General features: G+C 42.8%; 1 protein-coding gene across 4 annotated transcripts in view; it reads left to right on the plus strand.

Moving 5' to 3' along the window:
* Trim2 (tripartite motif containing 2) overlaps positions 1 to 27092 on the plus strand; it is a 166497-nt gene that overhangs the window by 27801 nt on the left and 111604 nt on the right. The window contains exon 1 of one of the 4 annotated variants that reach the window (XM_023560382.2): positions 22229 to 22380. The exons of 2 other annotated variants lie outside the window; for them this stretch is intronic. The gene's annotated coding sequence lies outside the window, so the exon portion shown is untranslated. Of the gene's footprint in view, positions 1 to 22228; positions 22381 to 27092 lie in introns of those variants that run through there. One more of the 4 variants, XM_013160259.3, reaches the window with a different exon arrangement.

Below are 27092 nucleotides of genomic sequence, written 5' to 3' on the forward strand. Positions count from 1 at the left end.
GAAAGTGCTGGGTGGACCCCATGAGGACATTACACACATTGCTAAATGAGTGTGTTTCCTCCACACACAAGAGTGTGAAGTTGTAATTTTTTTTTAAATCCAATATTAAGGAATTTCCATTTAACCCAGCTGATCCCCTTCTGAGTATCTTCCCAGAATTGAAAGCATCGTACCACAGTGATATATGCACACCCATGTTCATAGCAGCACAATTTGTAATAGCCAGATCTTGGAAACAACCAACATGCCTATCAAGTCCGAATGGATAAAAAAGACACAGTATTTTTATACAATGGAGTACTACTCTGCCATAAAGAAGGATAAACTGGAGATTTTTATAAGTATATGGATACAACTTGAGAATATACTCAGTGAAATAAATAGGACATATATGTGTAAACATTGGTTCATTCGTGTGAGAAGCTGAAAGAGAAAACGTTTATGTATATATATGTATATAAAAATAGTTAAGATAATTACCCTACTGATTTCTCTGAGTTCACTAAAGAGAAAGATTTGTGCTGCTATTGTTCGGACAACTGAATGCTTGTCTGTCTTGTGCTTGTCTTGTGTTCTGGGTGAATGATTTGGAGATGACAATGCACAATGTGTGTACCTTTTTTGCGCCTTGTATTTTGAAATTTTGTTGTAGTTTTCTTCTTCTCTTTCTTCTTCTCCTCCTTGTCATTGCCCTCCTTCTTTTCTTTCTTTTTATTCTTGAAATAAAATAGATTTGAAAAAAATAAAATCCAAAGCAACCTCAAAAAAATTAAAATAAAAAGCCAATATTAATATTCAAACCACACTGAGAAGACAGTTGGAAACCCAGCAGTGACTAAATATATTATTGGGGCTCGCCTGGGGTTCCATGCTACTGCTTCAAAGTCAGCCATGTGATAAACTTGCTGTCTGTTTATACTTAAAAACTTCACCCCATTCAGAAGGAGGCAACATCTTCAGCCAGGGCAGCGGCTCTCAGCCCCCCAGCCTGCTCTCCAGGGCCCCCAGAGAGAGCCCTGGCCTTAGCGCCTGATGTGTGCCGTGGGTTTATGCCTCTCCTTTGCATTTGGAATGGTTCTCTAGCCACCTGTGGAAGGGTGGGGGGAGTAACAGGCATTTAAATTTTTTTCCATGTCCCACGTTCACCCAAAGAATTCTTTACATTAGGAATCCTTTACCTACAGAAAATGTTTAGTTCTCTTTCTCTGCAAATCAGATAAAATTTGGTGATAACCAAGAAACCCAAACGCTTTCACAAGCCAGGCCCTGGCTAGCAATCCCATCACCCATCCTTCCCTGACACTCACTGGATTGATGACGGTTTTCCCTGCATACATCTTTGCGCAGCTCTTCTTTCTGACTGCTCTTTGCTCCGTGTGATACCAAGCAAGGGCCTGCTGTCCCGTGCGTGTAAACACCAATACCATGGCATCATGTTTTTGCAAAAGCAGGAGCTTTATTGAAGGCCCACCAGTGCAGAGACAGGAGGCATGCGCAGATGTGTTCCCATGAGCTAACAAGAAAGGAATTGAAGTGGTCCAGAGTAAGGGAAAATGGGGAGCTGATTGGTGGGAAGGTCCACACAGGTACGCAGGTCAGGGGCCCTGCAATGGCGTTGGCACCATTCAGCTCTAAAATAATCTAGCTGAGTTCCTCTGCTTTTCCTCAGGTTCCACTCCTGTTACATTTTTTTGATCTAGAATGTCCCCCACAAGTGGCATGCAGCCTGGGTGTGGTGGCGCATGCCAATAATCCCAGCACTTGGGATGCTCAGCCAGGAGGATTACCATGGGTTTGAGGCCAGTTTGGGCTACACAGTGAGTCCAAGGCCAGCCTAAAATACATAGCAAGACCCTGTCTCAAAAAGAAGGTCGCATGTGTTTGGAAGATTATTGGAACATGGGAACACTGTACTCACCTATGGAATCAGTTCATAGCTGAAAGTGCCTTTAGGAACTGGAGCCTGGCTGAGCACAGAGGATGTGATGTGGAAGGCTTTATTTTTCTTCCCGCCTCCTCTCTTCTCTCGGTGCTTCCTGGCCGCTGTGGTGTGAGCAGCCTTTCTTTTCTAGGTCCTTTCACACGGTAGCTTCTGCCTTGGCACTGGTCCACCATGGACTCAACCCACTGAAACTGTGAGCCTAAGTAAACTCCTCTTTCTTTAAGATGTAAGCACGGAGAGACTTACAGAGCTCCTCAGAGCTCTGGTCCCACCACACACCTGAGGTGTGGTCAGATCCAAGGGTGCCTGTTTAATCCTTGCTACAGCCACACCTGGTGCAGAGCCTGAAGCTCTTCAGGCCTCTATTGCTCATTTAATAAACCAGAGAGATCACCGTGCAGATTGAACACAACAAACACTGCCATAGCTGTTTCTGTAAAGCAGTGCTGGCAAACCTTTTAGAGCTTTCAATGATAACAAACAGCCTGCCACGACACGTGCGTGCCATAGGTTCACCACGATGGCTCTAAAGTATCTATAGCAAGCATTCCTTAAAAGTGACATTTGAGGAATCAGAAGACACATGAGGGTGACTATTATTAGAGATGTTCTGCCTTTGACAGTAACCTGACAGGAACCAACAAATAGCAGGGGTGGCAGGGAGACCTTGATTCTCAATGCCGAGCGCGGGAACATGTTAGCATTTGCCAGGCACCATGCAGGCCAACCTGCCATCCCCAGGGCTGGTTCTCCACATCCCCACTCAGATGCCAGTCACGAGGTCCTGACTCTTCTTACCTGTGCTTCTGCCTCATTGGCTGTACGTCAGTGTTCACGCACCCCCTCCTCAGTGTCAGTGGATTTGCTCAATCAGCTCACGGAAGTCAGGGAAGCATGGTTAGCACTCTGCAGTAAAGGAGGCTGCAGAGGACAGAGGTCAAGAAATGCACAAGTCAAGGAGTAAGGGAATAAGGGAAGGGCATCAGAGTTTCCCAGCCCTCTCTGGGTGAGCACCCTCGGGGACCTCCACACATGAAGCTCTCTGAGCCCTGTGCTGATTGGTTAACTCATCAGTCACTGGTGACCAACTCAACCTTCAGTTCCCCTCTCCTTCTGGGACCCTCCAGTCCCACCGTGGTCTTTCTGATGCCCAAGTCCAGTCCTGACATTCTCCACCAGTCAGTTCAGCAGCCTACAAAAGACATTTATTTCACAGATTCTGACAATTTCTGGTAACCAAATGTCCATCTCATAAAATAACACCAGGCTAAACAAATGTATAAACACAGAAGAATTGGGGTTACTGGGGCTGAGGGAAGGATGCAATTGGAAATTTATTCAATGGGCACTGGGTTTCTGTTGCGGTGACAACAAAGTTCTAGAAATGTTTAGTAATGATGGTTTGACAATTTGAATGTATTTAGCTGCATTGAATGACAATAAAATGCTTAAAATTGTATAAAGTTTTATATATATATATGAGGGCATATATATATATATTTACCACAATAAAAAAGTTTAAGTGACTCAAAGTCACACAGCTTAGTAATTATGAGTGCTGAGTCCAGCATCTGCTATTTATGCATTCATTATTTACAGTGAGTAGAAATCTCAAATTAATTTGGAAAATAGGCATTATGGGAGGCAATGCTAGGGCATCTAACAAAATATGAAGATGCAGAAGATGCAGCTGGACATTAGAGAAACTGGAACAATGGTCAGGAATGCTGTTCTTGCTTTCTGCTCTTAGATCTGCCTCTCTCTGCTTTCTAGCTTTGTTTCCCCCCGAGGTTAGCTTCTTTCTCCTGGCAGGAATAAGGATGGCTGAAATTACTGACCTCACTGCTTCTTTCTCTTTTGATTCATTTGTTTGTGGATACTGGGAATTGAACTCAGGACCTCACACTTCCCAGGCAGGTGCTGTACCGTTGAGCTATATCCCAGGCCCTCCCCTTTGGTTTAGTTCAAAAGAATTTAGTGATTGGCTAAATCTGGGCTAAGGCCTGCCTTTCCTGTTATCCCCAGACCAATCATCTGTGGCTGAAGAACCAGACAAAAGTTTTTTTTGCTTTTTTTTTTTTTTTTTTTTGTCTTTTTCGTTTTTATCGGTACTAGGGATCAAACTTACGACCGCACACTTGCAAGGCAGGTGCATATGCCGCTGAGCTAAATCCCCAACTCCAAACCAGACAAAAGTTATTGGCACAGCTTGGATTGGCTATGAGCAGGCTCATGGCACAAGCATGGCCCTGGGAGGGCCTCCCAGGGGATCACAGAACACCATACATCCCAGAGCCACCATCCCATGGATGTTTAAAAACAATACTGATGCAGAAAGTCCTGGGCCCAATCCTCAGCACCAACAACCAAAAGCAAAACAAAAAACGTAGTATGAGAAATATGTATAATTTTAACTTTCAGATACACACACACACACACACACACACACACACAGTCTTGCTATGTAGTTTAGGCTGACTTCAGCTCACTGTGTAGTCAGGTTAACCTGGTACTTGCAGGGATCCTCTTGTCTCAGCCTCCCAAGTGCTGGAATTACAGGCTTGCACCATCATGTCCACCATGTCCAGTTTCATCTTCAGATATTTAGAGGAGAGATGCATAGTTATACAATTATAACACATAGGAATTCCATGAAAATCACATAAGCAATTCTTTGAGAAAATGTATCCATGCAGCTACAATTCTAGGGAGATACATTTTTTTTCTTGTAATTCTTATTGTCCAAGCAATTAATTCACATCATGAAGGCACAGTGCACTTGATAACAAGATTGAAAGTGATGGAGGATGTTTTTCACTTGCTTCTTTATTTCAATAATTTCATAGATGGGAGTCATCCAATCTGTGGGGTTTAACCTGCCTTCCAAGGTAGAAGCTCTACTTAAAGTCATCGTGCTACAAATTAAGCCCATTTGCTTTCAGTTAGTTCTCAGAAGAGACGAATGAGAATGCAGAAACAACCCTTCTTCAAAGTAAGTGCTTGCGCTGGAAGCTCTTACCAAACTGGTGATGGGTACATGCCGCCGCCCACTGCGCCAGTTCCTGAAGCACAGACTTTCGTGAAAGTTATATTGAAGAGCAGACAAAACCCAGGGAGGAACCCCTAGGTGCAGTCCCATCCGCGAGAGAGCAGGACTTTCCGTCTGCATGGGACTCAGAAGCAGGTGCTCTGAGCAGGTTGAGCAGGGAGGATGGGAGGTGACATTGGCGGTCTGCACGTGCGCGTAGTCAGACTGCAGGGGTCTTCCTCTGGTGCGCGTTGAGAAGATGGTATTGTTTCTGCCTTCTGATGGGGAAAGACCGCATGAGATGCTTGTGCAGACCCAAGTGATGGGTCCGTGGCTTCAGCCAGTTTAACAGACAAAAACAACCTCTTCTCCTGGAAAACAACTTGAACAATCATCATAGTGACCAGGAGACAGAAGAGAAGCACTGACTCTCTGCCTCCTGTGCTGGCTGGAGCAGCGATGTGGCTTGGCTTGCAGCTGCCTTGCTCGGTCCCCCAGTCTCCTATGCCACCCCAGTGGACAGGGACAGCTTGCTCCAGGGTCTTCCCTGGCTACCAGGCAACGTCCTCCTTGCTCTTCCCACATTGGATGCTGCTGTTGCCTTTTGTGAAGAAAAAGAGGGGACCTCGGTGGCTGGGATCAGAAATGAGGGACCTGGGCCCCTTATTCACAACCCTCGCAGCAAGCTTCCCCTGTTTCAGCCCTGCCCCTCACTGCTGTATAAGCAGGACCCCCAGCCCTTTGTCAGGGTTACTCCAGGAGAGCTGCAGAAATAAAGACTCGCTTTGATGGTCCTGTAAACCTGCTCTTGATTGATTCTTTGGGTAGTGCGGGTTCCAGAAGTCCTGTAAATCTGCTCAGGATTCCAATCCTGGGTAATGTGGACAGAGCAGTTGTTAGAGAGAGACAAACAGACAAAGAACTGTTAGCATTGAAGACCTCCAGAGAGCAGCCTCCAATGAAGACCAGCACGAGGTAGAATCAATCTAAGGCGTCCAGCACAAGCTAGCACCGCTAGCAGACAGCAGCAGTGAGTGACCAGCAGCTGGTGTTTCAGCTGTTGGCATCCAGCATTATCTGGTGTCATCTGGTGACTTCGGGACTGCCAGCAGAGCTATACTCTGCTCAGCCCTGATTTCCATCTGAAACAAGCCAAGAACCCTCGTCTGATTGGCAAAAGCCATGTGTGGTGTAAGTAGGAGCAAAGCTGCTTAGCAAGCTGGCTTTGGAAGCTGACACTAAGTGCAAAGTATTATAAGCAAGTAAAAATACAAGGTCAGTTCAGGTCTCACTTTGGTTCATTTCCTACAGTGTCCCCTCTGAGTGTATTGTCCGGTCATTTTATAAATGTCTCGTGCATTCTTTTCTAAGCCCCTTCTTCCTGCCAAACCAAAAGCTAGTTGACCGGGCTGATCGTGAAGTCTCTGGGTCAATGAGGGCAACTTCCCAGGCCACCTTCTTTCCTCTTTCCTAAGCATTCGGTGTCAAGGTGAGTGATTTAAGCATTGTGCCAAGAGGCCAATTCATGCCTTTTTAATTCCACTATACCCAGCAGTGTATCTTTATTCCAAAAAGTGTTGAGGTTCTAATTATACAAAACATAACTTCCTAACATTTTGAGAAAACTACATCCGTCAAGCTTAAGAGATTCTAACTACAGGTAGAGCAAGTGGAATTAATGAAGGCTCAGTATCATGTGTCTATTCATGACCTGCATGTAGCAAATTTGCAGTAGCCACCAAGCACTAGAGGCCAGGAGATTCTGGGCCTTTGCACTTACAAGACCTAGTACCCAGGGCGTGATTTTTCCCAAGACTCCACCTCCTGAAGTTCTCGCCACCTCTCAACAGGGTCAAGCTGAAGACCAAGACTCCAGGACCTGGGCCTTTGATGATATTCCAGGCCAAAATATAGCGCTGAGGTGAGCTTTGGTGGGGTGAACCAGGGACCAATAATCTTAAACAGCGTGGTCAGGAAAGCCCTTGCTGAGAAGGTGCCCTTGAGAGAAGAGCTGGAAGGGCTCAGGAACGTTCATCTGGCTGTGTGGGAGACAGCTTCTTGGGTACCAGGTGTCATAAGCATAGTTTAAGCATAGTTCCAAGTGTGAATAACAGAAAGGCCCCACCTGGGTGTGGGTACACCAGCCAATAGCCTTGTAGCCTGAATGTAGTAAAGGGAAAAAGGGGGCTTGCTGCTTGCTGCCTCCTGCCTACCCTGACATGGACTGTTTCTCTCTGCCATGCTCTTCTGCTATGCTGACCTGTCTTAGAGCCAGCCATCTATGAACTGAAACCTCTACAAACTGTGAGCTAAAATAAGCCTTTCCTCCTTTAAATTGTGAGTGTTGAGTATTTTGTTCCAGAAACAAGAAAATAACTAAGATGGTTTGTTATGGTAATATAAAGATGATTAACATACTTGGAAATTTCTAATCCTTCTTTGGGCTGTTTAATTTTTCTCCAAGTCATTTACCAGACAAGTTCTATATTTTTAGTTGTTCTATAGTGACAGTCTCTCCTAGTAGAATGCAGTTTATGTGTGATATGTTCAGTTGTTTTGTTTTGCTGTGTTCCAGAACCTTACCACTAAGCTATGTGCCCAACCCTTTTATAATTTTGTTTTAAGACATAGTCTTGCTAAATTACCCAGACGGAGCTCACACTTGCAATCCTCCTGTCCCAGGGTGCTAAGACTACGGGCATATGTCACCATGCCTGTCATGTTCAGACTTTTATTTCCTTTTTCTTAAAAGAGAACTTCAACATATAATTTTTGAACAAAAAACTGACGTATACCTATAACATTCTTTTGATGAGGAGGAACACTTGAAGCTTTATTTTCATTTCTTTATTTTACAGAGAGCATAGACAATGCTATGAACTAAACGCTATTGTTAAGGATTGAGAAATGTTCCTCAATCCTCATGCCAACCCTGTGAATTAGTACTATTACTGTCCCCAATTTATGGATGAGGAAACAAAGGAATAGTCCCAAATCGCAGTTAGTATGGGGCAGCCTTTTAAGTCTGTCCTCTCAAATGTGACTGTGCTGCCTCCTGTGATTATTAAGTGAAATCTGTTTCCATGGGTATATTGGACAAGTCTGAGTTGAGGCCAATGACAGAGAGCTTTCCAGGCCAGCTGAACTGAGCAGGGGTGCAGGAGAGGAGGCAGCAGGTCACATACAGAGATGTAGGAGAGACGAAGTGGGAATGTTGAAAGTGGTGACAGAAATAAAAGTGTGGGTGTGGGCCTGTGCTGTGAGAGCACCTTGGAGGAGAGGAAGGCAGCAAGGGAACCCAGAGGCTCAGAAATTAGAGGTTGCGACTTCCGGGAGAACATGGTGGATAGATAGTAGCAGCTTTGGAGGCTCTCTGAGAAACCGCACTTAAAATCCAGGAATGGTGCCAGGCGAGAAATCCTAAGCAAGGGGAGATATACTTTGCCGACCCGGTAACGAACTAAACTAAGAGAAACCAACTGGAAACGCAATCCTGGTGATACAACAAGAACAGATAAGGTCTCAGCTCGGAAGCTGGACCCCGCACCACTGGAAGCTGCGATTTGAATTTCCTGCAGCCACTGCTGCATCCCAATCTGCATGGCAAGGAGAGAGGTGCAAAAGCTCTGAGAGTGGGAAGTGGTGAATGGAGTTGAGAGTGGGACTGGCCAGGAACCCTGCATCGACCTGTGGTGAGTGAGCAGATCGGGGAACCTTCCATAGAGTAGGAGGCTTCAGCAAAGGACATACTGGGACCGGGCAGACTACCCAGAACAGGATGCTGCAGTGACTTCAGTCACATATTCCCCTCTCAAGCGGGATTGGTGGAGAGTGCCTGGCCTGTGTAATACCACTGACTAAGACCCAGTAGGCTAGCCCAAACCAGGTCCCAGCACCTGGAGGTGCACCCTAGCAGTGAAGCCTTTGGTAGGTTGACCTGGAGGGGCAGGCCCAGCATAGGCTGCCCAGGTCTGTGTCTCCCTAGTACACTGCAGTGGGTGGGAACACCTAGTCGGCACAATTCAAACAAAATGTAACTGATAAAGAAAGAAACTGAGCCTCCTATATATGCCTGTATATAAGGAACAAAAAAATATAGGAAGAGGGAGCAACAAGAAAGGGTTCTTGGCCCCCAATCCTGAGAAACATGCAATATCAGCCATGGCACCAATAGACATAAAGCGCTATCTCCAGAGCCTCATAGATGAGTTCAGGAATGAAGTTATTAACGACCTGAAGCAAGATATAAGTAGAATAGTTAGAGAAATGCTAAGCACCACCCAAGAAAAAACAGATGGTGGGATGGAAGAACAAAAAAAAAGGAGAATTGTTTGATGGGGAAAATAGAGAAAACAAGAATACATGAAGCAGGTTCAAAGAGATTACCAGGAAACTAAAAACTCTATCAAAAATTGGCATAACAGCTTGAAAGAAACTAAGGATAGAGTATCTGAACTGGAGGGCAGATTTGTAATATGGGAGCATGAAATGAAAAACTTCTTAAAAATAAAAAAACAAACAGCAACAATACAAAGACTAGAAGATGATAAGAGGATCTATAACTTAAGAATTAAGAACATAAAAGAAGAAGTAGGGACACAAACAAATGGACTACAAAAGCTATTCACAGAAATAACCCAAGAGAATTTCCCTAATTTAGCAAAAAGTAAAGATACTCAGATGTATGAGGCATACAGGACCCCAGCCATCTACAACCCGAACAGAGCTACACCCAGGCATATAATAATCAAAATTCCAGAAATCCAATATAAGAACAGAATATTAAAAGCTGTCAGAGACAAGAAACAGATCACTTACAAGGGAACACCCATCAGAATTACAGCAGACTTCTCGGCACAAACCATCAAATCACGAAGGGGGGGGGAATAATTCAAGCTTTGAAAGATAATAACCTCCAGCCAAGATTGGTATATCCTGCACAACTGTTCCTAGAAATTGATGGAAAAACAAGGTGCTTCCAGGATAAAGAGGAACTAGGGGAATTTGCAACCACCAATTCAACTCTACAGAGAATACTGCAGTATATTCTAAAAAAGGAAAATACCAAGATTCCAGAAATAGTGGCAGAGATGCCACAATGAATGGAGCAGAAAGCGAAATGAAGAAGACAAACTGACAACAAATGACAGAAAAAGAGCTCAACAGAAATGAGGCAGAGAAGATCGGATGGTAGGAACAGCTATTTTGGAGAAAACAAGACATCATAATAGCTAGTGCTGATTTAGTATCTTCTTGTTTTGAAGTCCCATCAAACTTGTATTATTCTGTCTCCATCGGTCTTAAAAGGTTGTATCTTATTGGATTTTATTATATATGATAATATAAGCAAAAAATTATAGAGAAGTTTATATAGAAACCATTGTTCATTTTCTGTTAATTGGTTCTAAATACCCTATAATAATGTCATTCTCTTGAATGGTTTTATAGTGTCTTGATATGTTTGGTGCTACAGTATACGAAGTTATACTCAAAGATTTCAAGGAAAGAGATACTATGGTAACTATTTTGATGTCAGAATATCTTGTGGTGAAACACTATTTTGCTCAAATGGTTATGATTTGACCTGCGCTATTCTGTTGTTATGCCCTCTTTTATCTCAATCCCCTTTTTTTATTTACTTTTTTCTTTTTATTGTATTAATTAAGGGAAAAATAAATAAATAATAGCAGGATACATTATAGTAACCTACTTTGATTTCCTATTAACTTGATTTGAAATCCTGTATTGCCCTCACCATCTTGTTTTGACTGATTTTCCTCTATTCTGTTTTGCTTGATAGTACCAAGTTCGAAAGTATAGGCAAAACTGTAAAGACAATAAGATTCATTATGATGCCCATTCCGGTTGACTATTATTTTCTTTTAAAGTCCTGTAATGTCTCCAATGCTTTGGTTTTATTCTTTACTGTTTTGTTCAATTTTATTATAATTGGCAATTCTTAAAATAGCAAGAAGCAGTATGATAACCATTGTTGATCACTTTATATTTTGTTTTTATATTATCTATTATATCCATCCTTTTGATTTGACTGACTCTGTTCTGATATGTCGCATTTGGTTTTACTCTCTTCAAAAAAAGTAATAAGAACTGTGGGACTAATAAAACCCAAAATGTGTAATTGTCGTTGTACAAAAGAAAAGAAAAGAAAGTGCTCTAAAGGTTATAACTGTATATATGTTTAAGTGTATAAGATAGATAACCATATTACTAAGTTTTTTTGGATCATTGAACAAAACTGTTTGCACTCTCACTGTTTGAAGGTCCACTTTGTATGCTTCAGTTTTGTAAGTTGAACAACTGTTTCTGGGATGAGAATGTGTAATGTGTTAGCTGGTGATTTCTTACTGTTTGTTTTTTAAATTTTGTATTACTTGTACCCTTTTTCTGTTTTTTTCTTTTTCTCCTTAAATTAAAAAAAATAAGAAATTAGAGGTTGCGTTCTCTCAGAAGTCCCTTGTTCTTGAGCTATCAAGTGACTTCATCAGTTTCTGGGAGCCCAGAGCTGTGTGGCTGAGAAACAGTTGTTTCAGATCAAGGATAGAATTGTAATTGGATGTTAGCATTGCTGCTCAGAGGCCTGCAGCAATTGTCTAAGTTATATAATCTAATGGTTTGAAGTTTAGAAAGTGGTGAGGTCATCTCCTCATGTTGTAAAAGAGCCTACGTCTACCCCTGTAATTATTTTGTGTATGTTTGTAGTAACACACATGGCCCAGCCTAAGGCATACGGTGGGCAGGAAAGAAGTGGGCCCCAGAAAGCTTTGGCCCTACACACCATAGCTGTGTTTTCTTGATGAAATACCTGGCGAAATCTTCTTTCTGTGTTTTCAAAGTCTTCTTTTCCTCCTTCTTTCTACTCCAGTTCCAAGGGGTTTACTGATGTTAAAATAAACAGGATGCAGGGATTTGGGGGGTACATTAGCCTGCCCAAGGCTGCAGCACCACCAAAAAAAAAAACTGAATTGAAACGTAGCCCTTTCCAGATTATACCTCATGACTGTCTCTCTTCTTTATTGATTTTTAATAAAATACAAGCTGAACAAGCTGCTAAATTCACTGAGCATGCCGAGCATTCTGTAAGCCACAACACTCAAGGATCAGTAGAGTATGAATTACATGTACTAATACTCTGAAGAGGTGGAGAAATTATAATGTAATATAATGTATAATGTATAAAAATAAAAGATTGATCCAGGATCAGCTGGTCAGTTGTTTTGTAGGTGCACTGGAAAGAACCTTGAAATGGGTGTTGAGCGACCTGGTTCTCAGCCCGATGCTGCTACCCTCTCACCATGTAACTCTGGGAAAGTCACGTAAGCTTTCAGAGCACCATCTGAGCAAGGAAGGTATCTGGTCACATTACCAAGAACAATCGTGAAGTAATTACTCTGAGTAAAATTAGGACAGTGGATTTTGCTTCTTTCTTTTTTCCCCCTGGATTGTGTATTCATCCCACTACAGAGACATTCTGCTCTTTGGGAAGTCTAACATGCTTCTTAATTCATTTTAGACATCATTTCATTTTTCCTTTGCACTGGAGATTGGAGAATGGTCTTTGCCCAGTGGATTCAGTTCTTCACAGCCCTCTTCTTGGGAGAGAAGGAAAACTAAAACTTGGCTTCATTCTGATTCTCGGAGGTTTTTACCTAGAAAATGGGAATAATAACTCCTATTACTCCACCCCAGGGTTGTGTTTGTTTCTTTGGTGTGTGTGTGTAGGGACTGTGTCATGATTGATACACTATGTCAACTTGAAAAGATCAGAAGCTTAACTAAGACTCAGCAGGGAGCCAGGGTCTTTACTTTGTAAATATCCTTATCCTGTGCAAAAGGAGGGCACAGAGATGGTGTGAGTGATATATCTGCCAGGGAGTGGGGGGTGGGAGTGGGCTGTGTGCAATATAAGGAAGGCGAAGAGTCTCGTTCTTCCCTCCACCCGCTTTGCTCTGGCTGCTTTTGCTGGCTGCTCCCTTGAAGTGTTGCCCCAGTGCCACTGCCTTAGAGCCAGCTGATTATAGACTGAAACCTCCACAAACAATGAGCTAAATACACCTTTCCTTCCTTCATTTTGGATGTCGAGTATTTTGTCCCAGCAACGAGAGAAAAGTAACCAAGACAGACTGAACCCAGGATCCTGAGCATATAACGCATATGCTGCACCAAGCTTTACCCAGCCTGGTTTTGAATATTTAGTGAGGGCAAATAGGAAGTGGCCTAACACATGGCAGCCCCTTCCCAAGAGTCTCTTACCCTGTTCACCGCCTTCCTTTCCCCTCATGGTCGTGTCTTTTATCACTTTTGATGAGTAAGAGGTGGTTCTCACAGTGCCTAGGGCGTACTGATGCAGGACAGTACATAAATACAATGACTGAAGACATGGAATAAATTCTTTTAAAAATTCAGTAAACATGCTGGCTGGTCTTTCAAGGAATTTTACTGCTGACCTCAAAAGACACTGAAACTTAAAAAGAAACTGTGTGTTCTGTTTGAGTTTATTTATTTGGGACATTTTATGTACACAGAATCATATAATATATGCTCTTTTGTGTCTGGCTTATTCCACTTAGCTTAATATTTTAGGAATTCATCTTTGTTATAGTCTGTGTCAGTATTTCTTTCCTTTTTATACCTGTATAATATCCCATTGTGTGTCTATGCCATATTTTTTTCATTCATTTATAGACAAATATTCAGGCTGTTTCTGTCTTCAGCTGTTGTGACACTGATGCATTGAATGTGGGTGCATGTGAATTTGTTCAGCTCCTCTCTTCAGTTCTTGGGGTGTATATCAGGAATGCAATTGCTGGCTGCTGACATGGTCATTCTGTGTTTAACTTCCTCAAGAGTCGGGGGATTGCTTTCCACAGCAACAGAGCCACTGCACATCCCCAAGAGCAGAGCACAAGGGTAGCAGTGTCTCTGTGTGCTTCTCACAATTTTCTTTCTTTCCTTAAAACTGTAGTCATCCTAATAGGTCTGACCTGACCCCATGACCAGCAGTAAACTTTTATTAGCATTCCCTTGTGGCTACATGAGCATCTTTTCATGTGCATAGGGGCCGTTTATACACCATTTTTGGAGTGAGTCTCCATGGCCCATTTTTAAGTTGGGCTGTCCTTTGTTTTCCGGTTGTAAGAGTTCTTTATATATTGTGATAATAGAGCCTTACCAGACATGTAGTTTGCAAGTATCTTCTCTGTTCTTCAAATTTATTTTGCTTTCTAGATAATATCTTTTGATACCCAAAAAGTTTTGTTTTTAACTAAGTCCAGATTATCTATTTTTCCTTTGTTGCTCCTTTTAGTGCACTGAGCTTTTTTTAATGACAGGATCCTACTACTTTAGAGGAAAGCTCAATTATTTCCAGCAGGTAATCTCTATCTTAAAATAAAAAACCATAACAATAGAGGTATAATCATTCTTTTAGAAGGAGTTTCCAACACTTTTGGAAGATGTGTTAGAGAAATTTTACTTCAATACAAATTAAGAATCAGGGGCAAAGTAAAAACATTTTGAATCTAACAGATTAGAAAGGATAGTGTCTTTAGGTTATTATTTTTATAATCAGTGTCGGAGAGGCTTAGTACAGAGTTTGTGGGAAATGAATATATTTGAACATTTTTTTCTTTTCTCTACTAGCTAATTTTGATAACTACCATGTTCTCCTTTATAAATAATGGGACTGTTCCAATTGTAATAGCTGTGCTTTTCTCATACCTATAATTTATGTGATGCCACATGATCAACTAAATAGCTCTTAAATTTATCTGTAACTCAGTATACTATTTAGAAATTATATAAAGAAAAAATGCAACAGTTTATTTTCTGACTCATGGTCATTATGGGGTATCAAAAGGTTAGCCGGTATAGTAGGTTGAAAAGCAAAATTCAGTGAAGTTCAGTCACAGAAAGAAGCTACTTTTTTGCATGCTCCTTCTAAACCTTCTGAACTAACTTCTGTTTCCATATGCACAGTCAAAGTAAGTGAGAATTTTAAAAATGATCATGTACGGCCTTCTGATCCTTCAAGAAAGGTGCAAGAACACACTACGGGAGGAGTGTGACCCTTAGTTTAATTGTGAACTTGGTTGACTTGAAAGTCACATGGGAGAGTGGTGGAGCACACTTCCGGTGTACAGATGGGTCATGCAGCATGACCTTGGAGGCTATACATTTCCTGGCCCTTCCTCTTTGACATTTGTCCTGTGTTTTTCCTGTCCATCGTAACTAGCATTTTTGCTCCCCAGCATTCTTCCATAATGACGTAGCTGCCTTGGAGTCAGTTGACCATGGACTAAATCCTCTGAAGTCAGTAGTAAAAGTAAGCCCTTCCTCCTTTAATTGTGTATGTAAGATATTTGGTGCCAGCAGTAGGAAAGTAATTAATCTTTTTAAAAATTGTTGCCAAAGCAGTGGGGTCATTGCTGTGAATCATGTGGTTCAGAAGCTTTTGGAACTGCTTTGTGGGAGGAATTGAAAAACTTGGAGATGTGGGCTAGTGAAAGTATAAAATGCTTTAAGTAGATTGTGATGGATAATTGTGGTCAAAGCTCAAAGGACTGAAATGCTAAAGAGAATGTGGACAGTAAAGATGGGGAAGATACAGATGGGAATGAGGACTTTGTTGGGAATTGAATCAGAGGCTATGTGTGTTACATTCTGGCAAAGAAGCTGTCTAGATTTTTGCCCATGTCCTCAAACTTTGTATAACACTGAATTTAAAGGCTATGGGCTATTTATCTGATGGAGGAAATTTCAAGGCATCCCAATGTTCAAAGTGTGCTATGGGTACTGTTGGCTGCTAATGGCAAGATTTATAGTAAGAATTGGGAGCAAAAAGCAGAGCAGAATTTTTTAAAAACTTAAATTTTGGTAAGAAATGAAACATGTAAAGTTGGAGGCTGGAGTTATGGCTGCTGAAGAAATTAGCGTCATTAAAAAGGCACACCTGTAAACCCCAGAATTCTGGGAGCCTGCGGCAGGAGGATCACAAGTTCAGCCCCAGCCAGGGCAATTTAGAAGTCAGTAAAATCCTGTCTCAAAAATAAGTAAATAAATAAATAAATAAATCTAGGGATGTAACTTAGTGCAAAGGCCCTAGGTTCAATCTATAGTATCACACACACCAAATACTTTGAATTAGGGCAATAGGAAGATACCTTTAGAGAATCTCAGAAATGAGCAACTCATTGCAGACATGGAGTTGCAGAAATGCAAACCTTCCATTTGTGAAGAGAGTCTCTGGGGTCCCAATGAACTGATTCCCCAGGATTCATTTTACTGTGCCCAGCCTTCCAAGCACTCAGAAGCTACTGCTTTAAGTGGTAGCAGACCTGGCATCACTCTTGTGATGAAATTTTTTTAGGAATAGAATGCAAGAGTTGTGGAGTTGTGGCAGCCTCCACCCAGATTCCAAACGTAGGCTGAGGAAGCAAAGCAAGAAGCCCCTAATAGAGTGACGGTAAGAGTACGATAATAAGGCTAAAGAGCAAGGGAAACCCCTGGAAGTAGGAGATACCAGAAACATGGAACATCAGGCATGAAAATCCATGTGCATTGAGTGAAGCCAGCCTAACAGAGAGACCACGTGAGCTGCAACCAGCAAGATCTTAGGTGTGGATTACTCATCTCTTACAATCATGTGCCCAGGTTATAGAGCTACAGGACCTAAGGTTTGGCTTGATGGGTTTAAGTCTCAGATTCACGTGATTCTTTTCTATCCCCCTGGTCCTCCCTTTTGGAATGGGATTGTTTATTCTGTACCATTGTATTTTAGAATTGACTAACTTGCTTTTAAATTTTTATAGATGTTCACAGCTAAGAATTTGCTTCGCGTTTCAGAGGAGGATTTGATTAAAAATGCTGAGAAATGCTGGCACAGTTGAGACATTAGGGAAGGGATTATTGAGTTTGGGATGTGTGAAACATACTAATATCATGTTGGGTGAGATTATGAATTTGTTAATATCAGGCTGGGGATTTAGCTCAGCAGCATAAGTGCCTGCCTGCCAAGCACAAGGTTGTGAGTTCAATCCTCAGTACAAAAAAAAAAGAATTTGTTAATATCTTTATTGGAGTTAGCTCATGGAGCATAATGCCAATTTTGTCAAAAAGGCACATTGTTGTAGGTGCACAATACTTATGTTTATTCTTTAGAATATTTCTATTGGTTAATTTTAATTTTATTAACTTTATTATATTGAACAATGAGTACTTAACAAAATATATCAAAAATTAAAGTATTGAATTTTTCATATTTATTGTTTATGAAAAAAGCATCATAATTTTCAACATCAACTGATTTTTGGTATATAAAGTCTACAAAATTACAACATAGAAATTCCTATTTGAATGACAATGAAAATACCAATAGAACTCAATAACAAAAAGTTTTTACTTCAACTATCACATTTAAGGTAGTCTTTACATGTGACAACAGCATATTTTATACTCACATATCACTTACACTGACAGCACATGTTCTTGGTTTTCTGGCCTTTTTGTAGGGTGTACTTTACATCTTACTGGTCTTGCTGTTCTGTCAGGAGGTTCTTATTATATAATGTTTCATTAACAGCAACATAAAATATCAATAAAATAAATTATTAAATTCTTAGTATGTATTGCACATTTAGAATAAACATCAGTATTTTCAATCAGCTGTGTAATTGCTTACAAACCTAAAACATAACATCAGAAGTAAATTCCTGTGTAGGGCACAGCTGACACCTTTTGGTTTTCCTATTGCAGTAGTAGGTGTTTGGGGTGCTGACCTTCCCTGTTAACCTGTCAATTCACCAATGTGCTCCACAGTTTCTTTACGTAGTTCCCTGGGCAAAAACATTTTGTTTTTCCTCTACTGTGAATGATCACTTAGGAGTTCCAGTCCCAATCTTCTAAGAAGACTTCTCCATGATATTTTGTACTTAATATTTTCTTTGTAAACTAGCAAACTATTTATGATACACATGTTTAGGATCTAGTAAAACATAAACATTTTCCAGTGGTTTGTGTTTTAAGTGAAATCATAGTTACTACATAACTTATCAACAACATCTACTCCACCTTGGGTTTTGTTGCAGAAAGTTTCCATCTCAGGCTTCTATTTTGTTGAGGTTTTCCTATCAATGTTTCCCTCATGGTGCATTGTTGACATCAGCAGTATAAGTTTGTTTTTCTTTGCCATATTCCAAGCTAGTGTAAATCGTTCTGAAATCCACAGATTGTACTGTGCAATTCTCTGTTTTAAAATTATAGCATTCCATTTGGAATTTCTTCTTTGTTTCTGCATACAGTTCCTGGTCAAAGTATGTTCTGTTAGCAAATGTAACATCAGTTAGAAACTGGTGAACCAACTGTCCAATGTTACATTGTGATTAGTTTAGGAGATGGGAGCAACAAGTCTGTTCATAGTATCATTTGGTTTATTACTAAAGAAATAAGGACCTGGTGACTGAGTTCTAGGATAAATTTCTAAATTGAAAACATAATAAGTCTTCCATCTACAAAGGGATAAATTTTTATGCCATATTTGGAAAGTTTTTAATAGAAGTATACTGCTTGAAGCTACTGTAGCCATGAAATACTGAAAGATGTCATCACTAGTCCTGTATTCAGATGGTATGTAAATTACTTGACACTTACTCACGAATCTCTCTACCAGTGAGCAGATAGTAGCCAGATTATCCATTCTTTTTCTTTCTTTCTTGGCAGGTGATTTTGTCATCAAACCTCAGACAATTTTGAAGAAACCAAATGTCCTCAGTGTCATCATTATCCTACAAACCTCAAGCCCCCACCCACTGCTTTTCTATAAGTCTTTTACATTCCTGTGATGACCATGAGAAAGCCCTGCTAAGTGAAGCAGACCTATGAGGTTTTCAGTTCATAATGAGATGTCATAATAAATTACACCTTTTTGATTGTGGCTATTGGTACATATAGAATGTTAACACATTTCAGTCTCTGTATGTTTCAGACATCTTGTGGCATTTTGTCTGTTACAAACAATTTCCAACATTAAATGTCAATGTGGGCATTTAGTCCAATAGGTTTCACCCCTGCTAAGATCCTCACTACATTTTCAGACCTATCCTTAACATTATGTCATTCCATTTGGTTGAGTGATCATTTTGTACCATTTTGACTAGTCAGAGATATTCTCACACTATTTTCTTCATCTGAATCAAGGAAATCTGCATTCCCTGTGACTGTATCAGTCAATTCTTGCTCCATTTCAGTGTCATGGGAACTTTGCTCACATGACCCATGTCAAAGTCATTATCATCTTCATCATCCATGTATGAATGGTCTGATGATTCACTTTTGACCTCCTCCAAAACTTGTAAATCTGGGTTTTCATGTGCCATTGTACTGAATTTGGCTACTTCTACCAGAAAAATGTTTAAAAACAACATTGGTAACGTACATATTTACATAGCAGAGGAATGGTGCAGGTGCAGTTCACTCTCTGTGATGCATACACAAAGCCTATCATATGGAGCACAACTGTGAGTTAGGATTCAAGTTTGATACTTTGGCACCCATGCATGAGTTGTACCAAGTGGGTAAACAGAAAGATTCCCACTAGGCATAGCTACTGAGACACACAGATGGTTACTATTATACTAAACTACAAATGTATTGTATTGTAATGTATTGTAACCCAAGGATGTGCTCTGAGGATTAGGTGTTGAGTTGATAAGGAGTCATATATGACAATTAAACTTAGTGGTCAACTTGATTGGCTTTGAAGTCTGTGTCTGGCTTTTAGATCTTTCTGTTCTGCCTTTGCTCCCTCAATCTACTTTCTGACCACCATAAACTAAGCAGCTTTGATTTTCTTGCCCTGGAACCAGCTGATTGCGGGCTGAATTCTTTGAAATCATAAACAAAAATAAACTCTTTGTCCTTTAAGTTGTGTATGTCAAGCATCTGGTGTCAGTGAAAAGCTGACTTGATACAGTATCTTTGCCCAGTGGTTCTGAGAAAAACCTTATATCTATACCTATAACCATGAAACTAGACTCTGCAGTTATAAAAATAAACTCAAAATAAATGAAACACCTAACTGTAAGGCTTGAAATGAAGACTCTACTAGAAGAAAACATGCTTCATGACCTTGATCTGTATAAGGAATTTAAGGAGAGGACCCCAAAAGTGTAGGCACTAAAAACAAAAACAGACAAATGGGGTTACATCCAAAAAGCTTATAGGTAGAAAACCCTTCTGGACCTTATCAAGGTCCAAAACAGTCCGCATTTGTCAGCCTATGGAAAAGTTATTTGAATTCTAATAAGTTAATTTCAAGCTACCACTTCCAGTGCACAAATAAATACACTGAGTCTTATTTGTAGTTGTAGGGAGCCAAGAGGGTTCTAAATCCAGTCAGAATAATGGCTGATTGGAACAAAGGCCTCAACCCAGGGATGAACCTGAGTTTTATTACTTCATGAAGAGAGCATGAGTGACTGGGAGTGTGGCAGGAAGTATCTGACTGTGGGGAGCTGGGTAGTATCTAGTGTTTTGAGGTTTTGATGTAATTATGAACCCCTGAGAAGTCTTTTCCTGAGGCTCATTCTCAGCTGACAGCTTGGCATTTCTCAGCCTCGCTCACACATACTACTTGGGAGCTATAGGTGGGGCTTCACTCACCTGTCACATTGCTTCAGAGTATCTCAGCTAGACCTATTGGAATTCCTTAAAGTTAACTGATAAAGACAAAACTTAGCCAGCTCTGCACATATCACAGAAACGGGGCCAGGTATGGCCAAATGGGAGACAATTGTTCTTCTATGAAGGAGAATCCTCCAGGTGGTCTTCTACACTTCTTCACACTGCAGAATACAATGAACAGACTGAAGAGACAACCTGTAGAATGGGAGGGAATATTTGCCCAACTGTACATTTGACAAGGGTTAATAGCCAGAATATTTAAGGATCTCAAAAAAATTCAGTAGTAAATTTTATAAAACGGGCCCAGACATTTCTCAAAAGGCATACAAGTGGTGCATGGTATATAAAAATTTCTCAGTATCACTGATCATAGGGGAAATCCCAAACAAAACCACAGTAAAATATTACCATCCTCAGTTAGAAGGGCCATTATCACAAAGGAAATAAAAATAACAAATACTAGTGAGTTTATACAAAAAGGGAAAGTCTTACACACTATCAGCAGAAATGTAAATTAGTACAGCATTATGTAAAACAGTATGAATGTTCTGCAAAAAATAAAAAATAGAACTGCCTTATGATCTAGCAGTCTTACTGGACTGAAATGAAATGAGTGTGTTGGGGAGACATCTACACTTCCATATTCTTTACTACTCACAATAAGCAAAATAGGAAAACAACCTCTGTCCATTAAAGAATTGGATGAACAAAATGTGTATATGGATATGAATATGCATATATAGTGGTGGTGTACATTTCAAAATAGCTGGAAGATAAAAATTTTGAACGTTCTCACCAGAAAGAAATGACCAACATGTGAGGTGATGGAAATGCCAGTTGCCTTGATTTAATCATTGTGCATTAAACATATATCAGAGTATTACACTTAACTCATAAACATGCACACCGTTGTTATGTCAATTAAAAATGAAAATAGTTTGCCAGGTGCAGTGGCACACACCCATGATCCCAGGTCCTGGAAGGCTGAGGTGGCAGCATTACAATTTCCATCCCAGTCAGGGTGACTTAACAAGACCCTGTCTCAAAAGTAAAACTAAGAAAAAGGTCAGGGAGGTGGCTCCGTGGCAGAGCACTGCATGGCATGTGTGAGGCCCTGGGTTCAATCCCCAGGACTGCAAAAAAGACAAAACAAAGTTTTACAAGGAACACCATCATGTCTGACACCTGCTCAGTGCCGAAGGCAAAGAGAAAGGCCGTGAAGCAAGGTGGACAGGACTGAGGGCGGAATGAATGAAGCCTCGGGACTCACCAGTGCTCCTGGGCACGTGCCCTGCAGTCGGAAATAGGAATCAGAATTTCTAGAGCAAGACTCCTCCTTTGGAGGTAATTGAGGGAGCCCCCCACCCCGGGAGAAATGGTCCAAGATAAAGAGAGCCAGAGTTAAAAACTAAACACACAAAGGCTACAGCCCATCCTTTTCAGTGCTCCAAACTCCTGCTTCAGAAGGAAACCCAATATCTTAAGCAAACAGAGTCCAGAAAGGCTGTCATTGGCTGCCATTGTGCCCGAGCCCACAGCCCCGCCTCTCTGGCCTGGCTGAGGAGCCCTGGCTGTTCTGGTGAGGGCCACCCTTTCACTCAGCGCCCATGACTATAATGGGCCCGATTGTGTGAGGGCCTGGGGAGCCAAGTCCCCTGACCCGTGAAGGCTGGAGCCAGGCTCTGATGCCCTGAGCAGCCGCTATGGAGCTCTGGTAAGAACGCCGCTAAGGGAACGTTGACTCTTTTTCTGGGCTGGCCGGGTTAATTCCAGACACTGGGAGAAATAAGTTGGGATTGAGTTGCTAGCTTTTTCCTAGTTTTAATCTTTTGGCCTGCAAAAGACCAGTTCGCTGGGATTTGCTGACAAAACTCTCAATGAACCCCCACCTGAGCAAGTAAGGAGCCGAAAAGAAAAACCACTAGGGAAGAGATGCAGCTAGATTGGACCCAAAGGTGCGTGGGGGTGGCAGCGGTGAGGCTGTTACAGGGGACGTCATGGTCTCAGATGCAGCTTCCTTCCTGGCTACGCTGTGCCCAGTCATTGGGCTCTTCCGCCTCCAGTTTCTGCCAGCTGCTTGCCAGTGTGACTTGTTCGGCCATTTGAAGGCTTCAGTGTCTGCTCACATTTTCAGAGGACAGAGCTTACTGTCTTGACTGTCATGGATAGATCCGATAAGGGACGTGGGAACAGTGTGGAGCTGCTGTAAAGTTTTACTGCGCAATAAATGTGCAGAGGGCACCTGGCCACCTGCATGGGGCTCTGGAATGAAGGAATCGCCCCAGGCAATTAGGGCATTTGTCCTTGACTACCCAAGTGAGAAGATCGCTCCAGAGTGGGGGTAGAGCGACTGGGCTTGGCAGCCCTGCAGGGGGACGGGGTGTCTGAGCCTGTCGGAAGCTGTTAAGTAGTGGTCTGGGGTCTGATTTCAGCATCTTAGATGGCAGTCTGGTGCTGAGACGCCTGTTCCAGTGCAGAGGGACAAACACTTGGTGAGCGAGGGTTGTGTCCTCGCCAGCTCTGCTAGGAAATTTAAACTCCTGAGATCACTGTAGGGCAGAAGAATCACCAGGGGCAGCTTCGATGGGAGAATTTTGCCCTTGCCTGTCTGATGTCCCTCACAGTGTGATGTCAGTAAACTCAAGGTCCGTGTGTGATGGATCACAGAGGTGAAGCTGAAGTTTAGACACAGCCAAAGGTGAGCCACTGGATGGTAATACACCATTGTGGTTCAAATCTCCCACCTCTCCAGATCCCCAGAGCTTGTTAGCTTTCACCTAGTGGTCATGCTTAAAACTATCAGCCAGGCATGGTGGCACACATCTGTAATCCCAGCACTCAGGAGGCTGAGGCAGGAGGATCCTTGTGAGTTTGGGAGCAGTCTGGGCTACAAAGTGAGCTCAAAGCCAGCCTGAACTGCGTAGTGAGAGCCTGTCTCAAAAAGACAAACAAAACAAAACAAAAAACTGTTTATGTGGCTCCTGGAAGAAGTAGATCATAATATAAAGGTTATTTTTCAAATGCATTTAACTCAAAGCAACATGAATATTTGTGTCCATTATGTAAAAAACCCAAGGCTTCCATGTGTGGCCCAGGGCTCCTGGATGGTGACCAGAGAGCCAGGAACGAGACTAGCTCTTCTGACATCCTCATAGAGGTCAGGTGGAGCTGCAAAGGGAGCAGCAGGTGCACCCCCAGATTAAAGCCTCCTTCAAGTCTGCCCCCGCCCCAACTGCCAACCCAACCTGGGCTGTCCCCTGTGCTTCTGGCTGTGACTCAGAGGTTACAGCTGTCTCGGTGGGGCGGGAAGGGACTCAATTGCTAGCTGTGCGGCTTGGTCTACTTTGTTCCGAGGACCCACTCCTTGGGTTAGAATGACTCGAGGAACTCTGGGAAACAACTATGCTAACTGGCTCATTGTAAAGGATCTAACTGAGGATGTAAATGACAAGCAGATGAAGCGCTGCAGAGGATCAGGTAAAGGGGTGTCCCGGAGCCCCCCTGCACCCTCTCCAAGTATACCCCGCATCTCTGTGTGAACACCAAATCTGGTCCTGCTGAGTTTCTGTGGAGGCTTCATGACATGGGCACAGTTGATTAAATCACTGCCCCTGCCATTGCGTTCATCTCCCGCCCCCCTCTGCCCCCTGGAGGTAGGGTGCCATTGCTGCAGCGGAGATGAGGGGCTGAAAGTTCCAAGCTTCTAATCTAGCGGCTGGTTCCCCTGGCAACCAGACCCCTCCGGAGTCTATTCACAAGCTCCACAGCATTGATCTGCTCATTAGCACACAAAAAGACACTTCATCACTGTGGATTCCAAGGGTTTTAGGAACTATATGCCAGGAAATGGGGACAAAACCAAGTATATATTTATTATAAATCACAATTTCACACCTCCCTACGGATTCACACTTTGGGGTTCTCTGGGTCCCCTTAAGACAGATATCTTAGGGACAGTCTGCAGAGGGGAGGTATTTGGAGCCCAGTCCTGCTCTCTGTCCATGGATAGAGAGGGCAGCAGAATCCAGGAAGAGGAGAGCCACAGCCAGAGCTTTGAGGCAGACAGACTTAGCCTCAAGCTCCCCTTTGCTGTTCCTCTGGTGTAATAGTGAGTCCCTGCGTTCCCTAAGTTTCATGGTTCTGTACTAAATCAGAGGGGCCACCTAACTCCCTGACCACTGGGGAGCTCAGGTGTAGATGGGGTAAAGGTGTTTTTATATGGTGCTCGGCCTGCAGCATATGACTCCCGCCAGCCCTACACACCAAGCAGCGCTTGGTCTGCACTCTACCCTGGCTTCTGGGGAACTTCAGGTAAAATTGCCCCCCAAAGCCACTGCTTCCTGATCTGCCTATGAGATCAGATCTTCAAAGTGCATTCTGCTCCCTAATCTGCAACTGTAGATGTGAAAGAAATTCCTCCCAGAGACCTGGGATTGTGAGTCAAACACAGTTGGCCATCCCTTTGGAACTCACCCTGGAGCTCACTGTTGAGCTGCCTCTTCTCTGTCAAAGGTTCGCTGGAGCGTCATAGATAGTGGTGTCACTCAGTGATAAAGTGCGGGATAGTACATGCAAGGCCCTGGGTTCCATCCTAGCACCACTAAAATAAACAAGTAAATAAAAGAGTCTGATGTGCAACTTGAAAAATATGCTCATTTTCTCAGTTTACTCTCAAGTCATTTAGCCCAGTACGCAAACGCCCACTTAACAGCCGGTTTGCAAATCTCATAGTTTTACAATGCATTTTAGGACACGTGCAGAATCTCATAGCCAGACCAAGAGCAGAACATGGTCCCAGCAGAGAGGAACTCAAATCTCAGGTATGGAGGTGGTTGTGATGTTGGTGACTCCTGTGCAAGCTCCATGTCCTCTCTCTCCAGTCCTTGCTGTCCTCTTCCAGAGCCAGAAACCGGGGTGCATCTCACTGAGCTGTTTGGGGAATGGAAAATCAGAACACAGGCGGCTTCTGCAGTGCTGGTCCCGGAGCCACCCCTCTCCCTTCCCAGATGAGCCCTGTCTCCCAGCTGTTTCTAGTTGCCGCTCCAGAGGACTTGTGCAGAGGACACCTCAAGGCTGAGGCACAGAGTGTGACCAGCTCTGGAGCCAGAGCCGACCTGGGGCAGATGATGCCGCTGAAAACCGCATTGCGGGCTGTAGTGCATCCATTAAGGAGGCCCAGTGACAGCTCGGCCTTTCTAAGATGTGGCGAGAGTGGATCGTGTCATCAGAGAACTTGTAGTCTAGGGTCTGATGCACTGGGGCAGAGAGCCCAGTTTTGTTCCCAAGGCCTTCCCCAGGGGTAACAATGGGGGGAAACCACCCAGGTTTGCATCCCTACTCTTGCAGGTTTAAATGTTTAAAGGAAGCCCTCTCAGCCCACGTGGGATAAGCCTGCTATTTTGTCATCCAGGGACGGTGCAGAGAAGCTCCTAGAAAAGATGGAGGCTGAGTCAGAAACCCAGGCTGGGGTTCAGTCCCTGGGGTCCCCTGGGAGCCATTTAGATTGGCATGCTTCACCCAAGCCTCCTGCTGGGAACAGGATCCCAGCTCACACCTCCAGTCCTGCCAGCTTTTCAAGAACCAAATTACCTTTTGTGTAGGTCTTGGGCTACCAGATGTATTTGCTCATTTGCTGGCTCTCAACTGTGCTTCAAAGATTGCACTTAACATGTGGATCTGAGGGAGCTGCACACTCCACATTGGCGACTCTAGTACAAACAGAACTGCAGCGGGAGCTCTGCAAATTGTTGACTTTAGAAACTACAGGAGCCAACAGGCTGGTCTCTGACTTCACAAACATCCCAGCTGCCTCTTGACACCAGCCTCTGGACCCACTGGGAAAATGCTATCTGTGCCCTGCAAAGGGTCTGAGAGGCAGATGTTGGAATCTGTTGACACCTCAGATTGGGGTTATACACGCAGTGGGGCAGTTCTCTAAGTGAGATCTTTGACAGGTTAAGGACCTAAATGTATCCTGTCCCAGATTCTACCAGCGGTGGCCTCCATCAAGTGAGTTCTCATGGGAGAGGGCTTTTCCTCCTCTTCTCTCTCCTTCCCTCTGTTTCTCTGTCTGTCTCTGTCTGTCTCTGTTCTATCTCTATCTCTCTATCTTTATCTCTATCTCTGTCTCTGTCTCTGTCTCATTGGTGGTAGGGATCTAACCCAGCACAGTAGGCAAGCACTCTACTCCTGAGCAAAATCCCTAAATGTAGAATTTAAACAGAACTTGGAAGCTGTACCTTGCCCTTAAAACTATGTATCCTAAAGAGCGTTCACATGCCCCCCAAGATACTTTCAGGTGCAAGGTATTCCTACTTGCAACTAGGGCAATCCGATTTCAAACATAGTAGTCCTCCTTATCTTTGTGGAGATACATCCCAAGGTACCTCCTTCCCAGGGATGCCTGAAACTACAGATAGTATTGAA

Source organism: Cavia porcellus, unplaced genomic scaffold (assembly GCF_034190915.1).
Source record: "Cavia porcellus strain 051 isolate PalLab524CR breed Dunkin Hartley unplaced genomic scaffold, mCavPor4.1 scaffold_14, whole genome shotgun sequence".
NCBI lineage: Eukaryota > Metazoa > Chordata > Mammalia > Rodentia > Caviidae > Cavia > Cavia porcellus.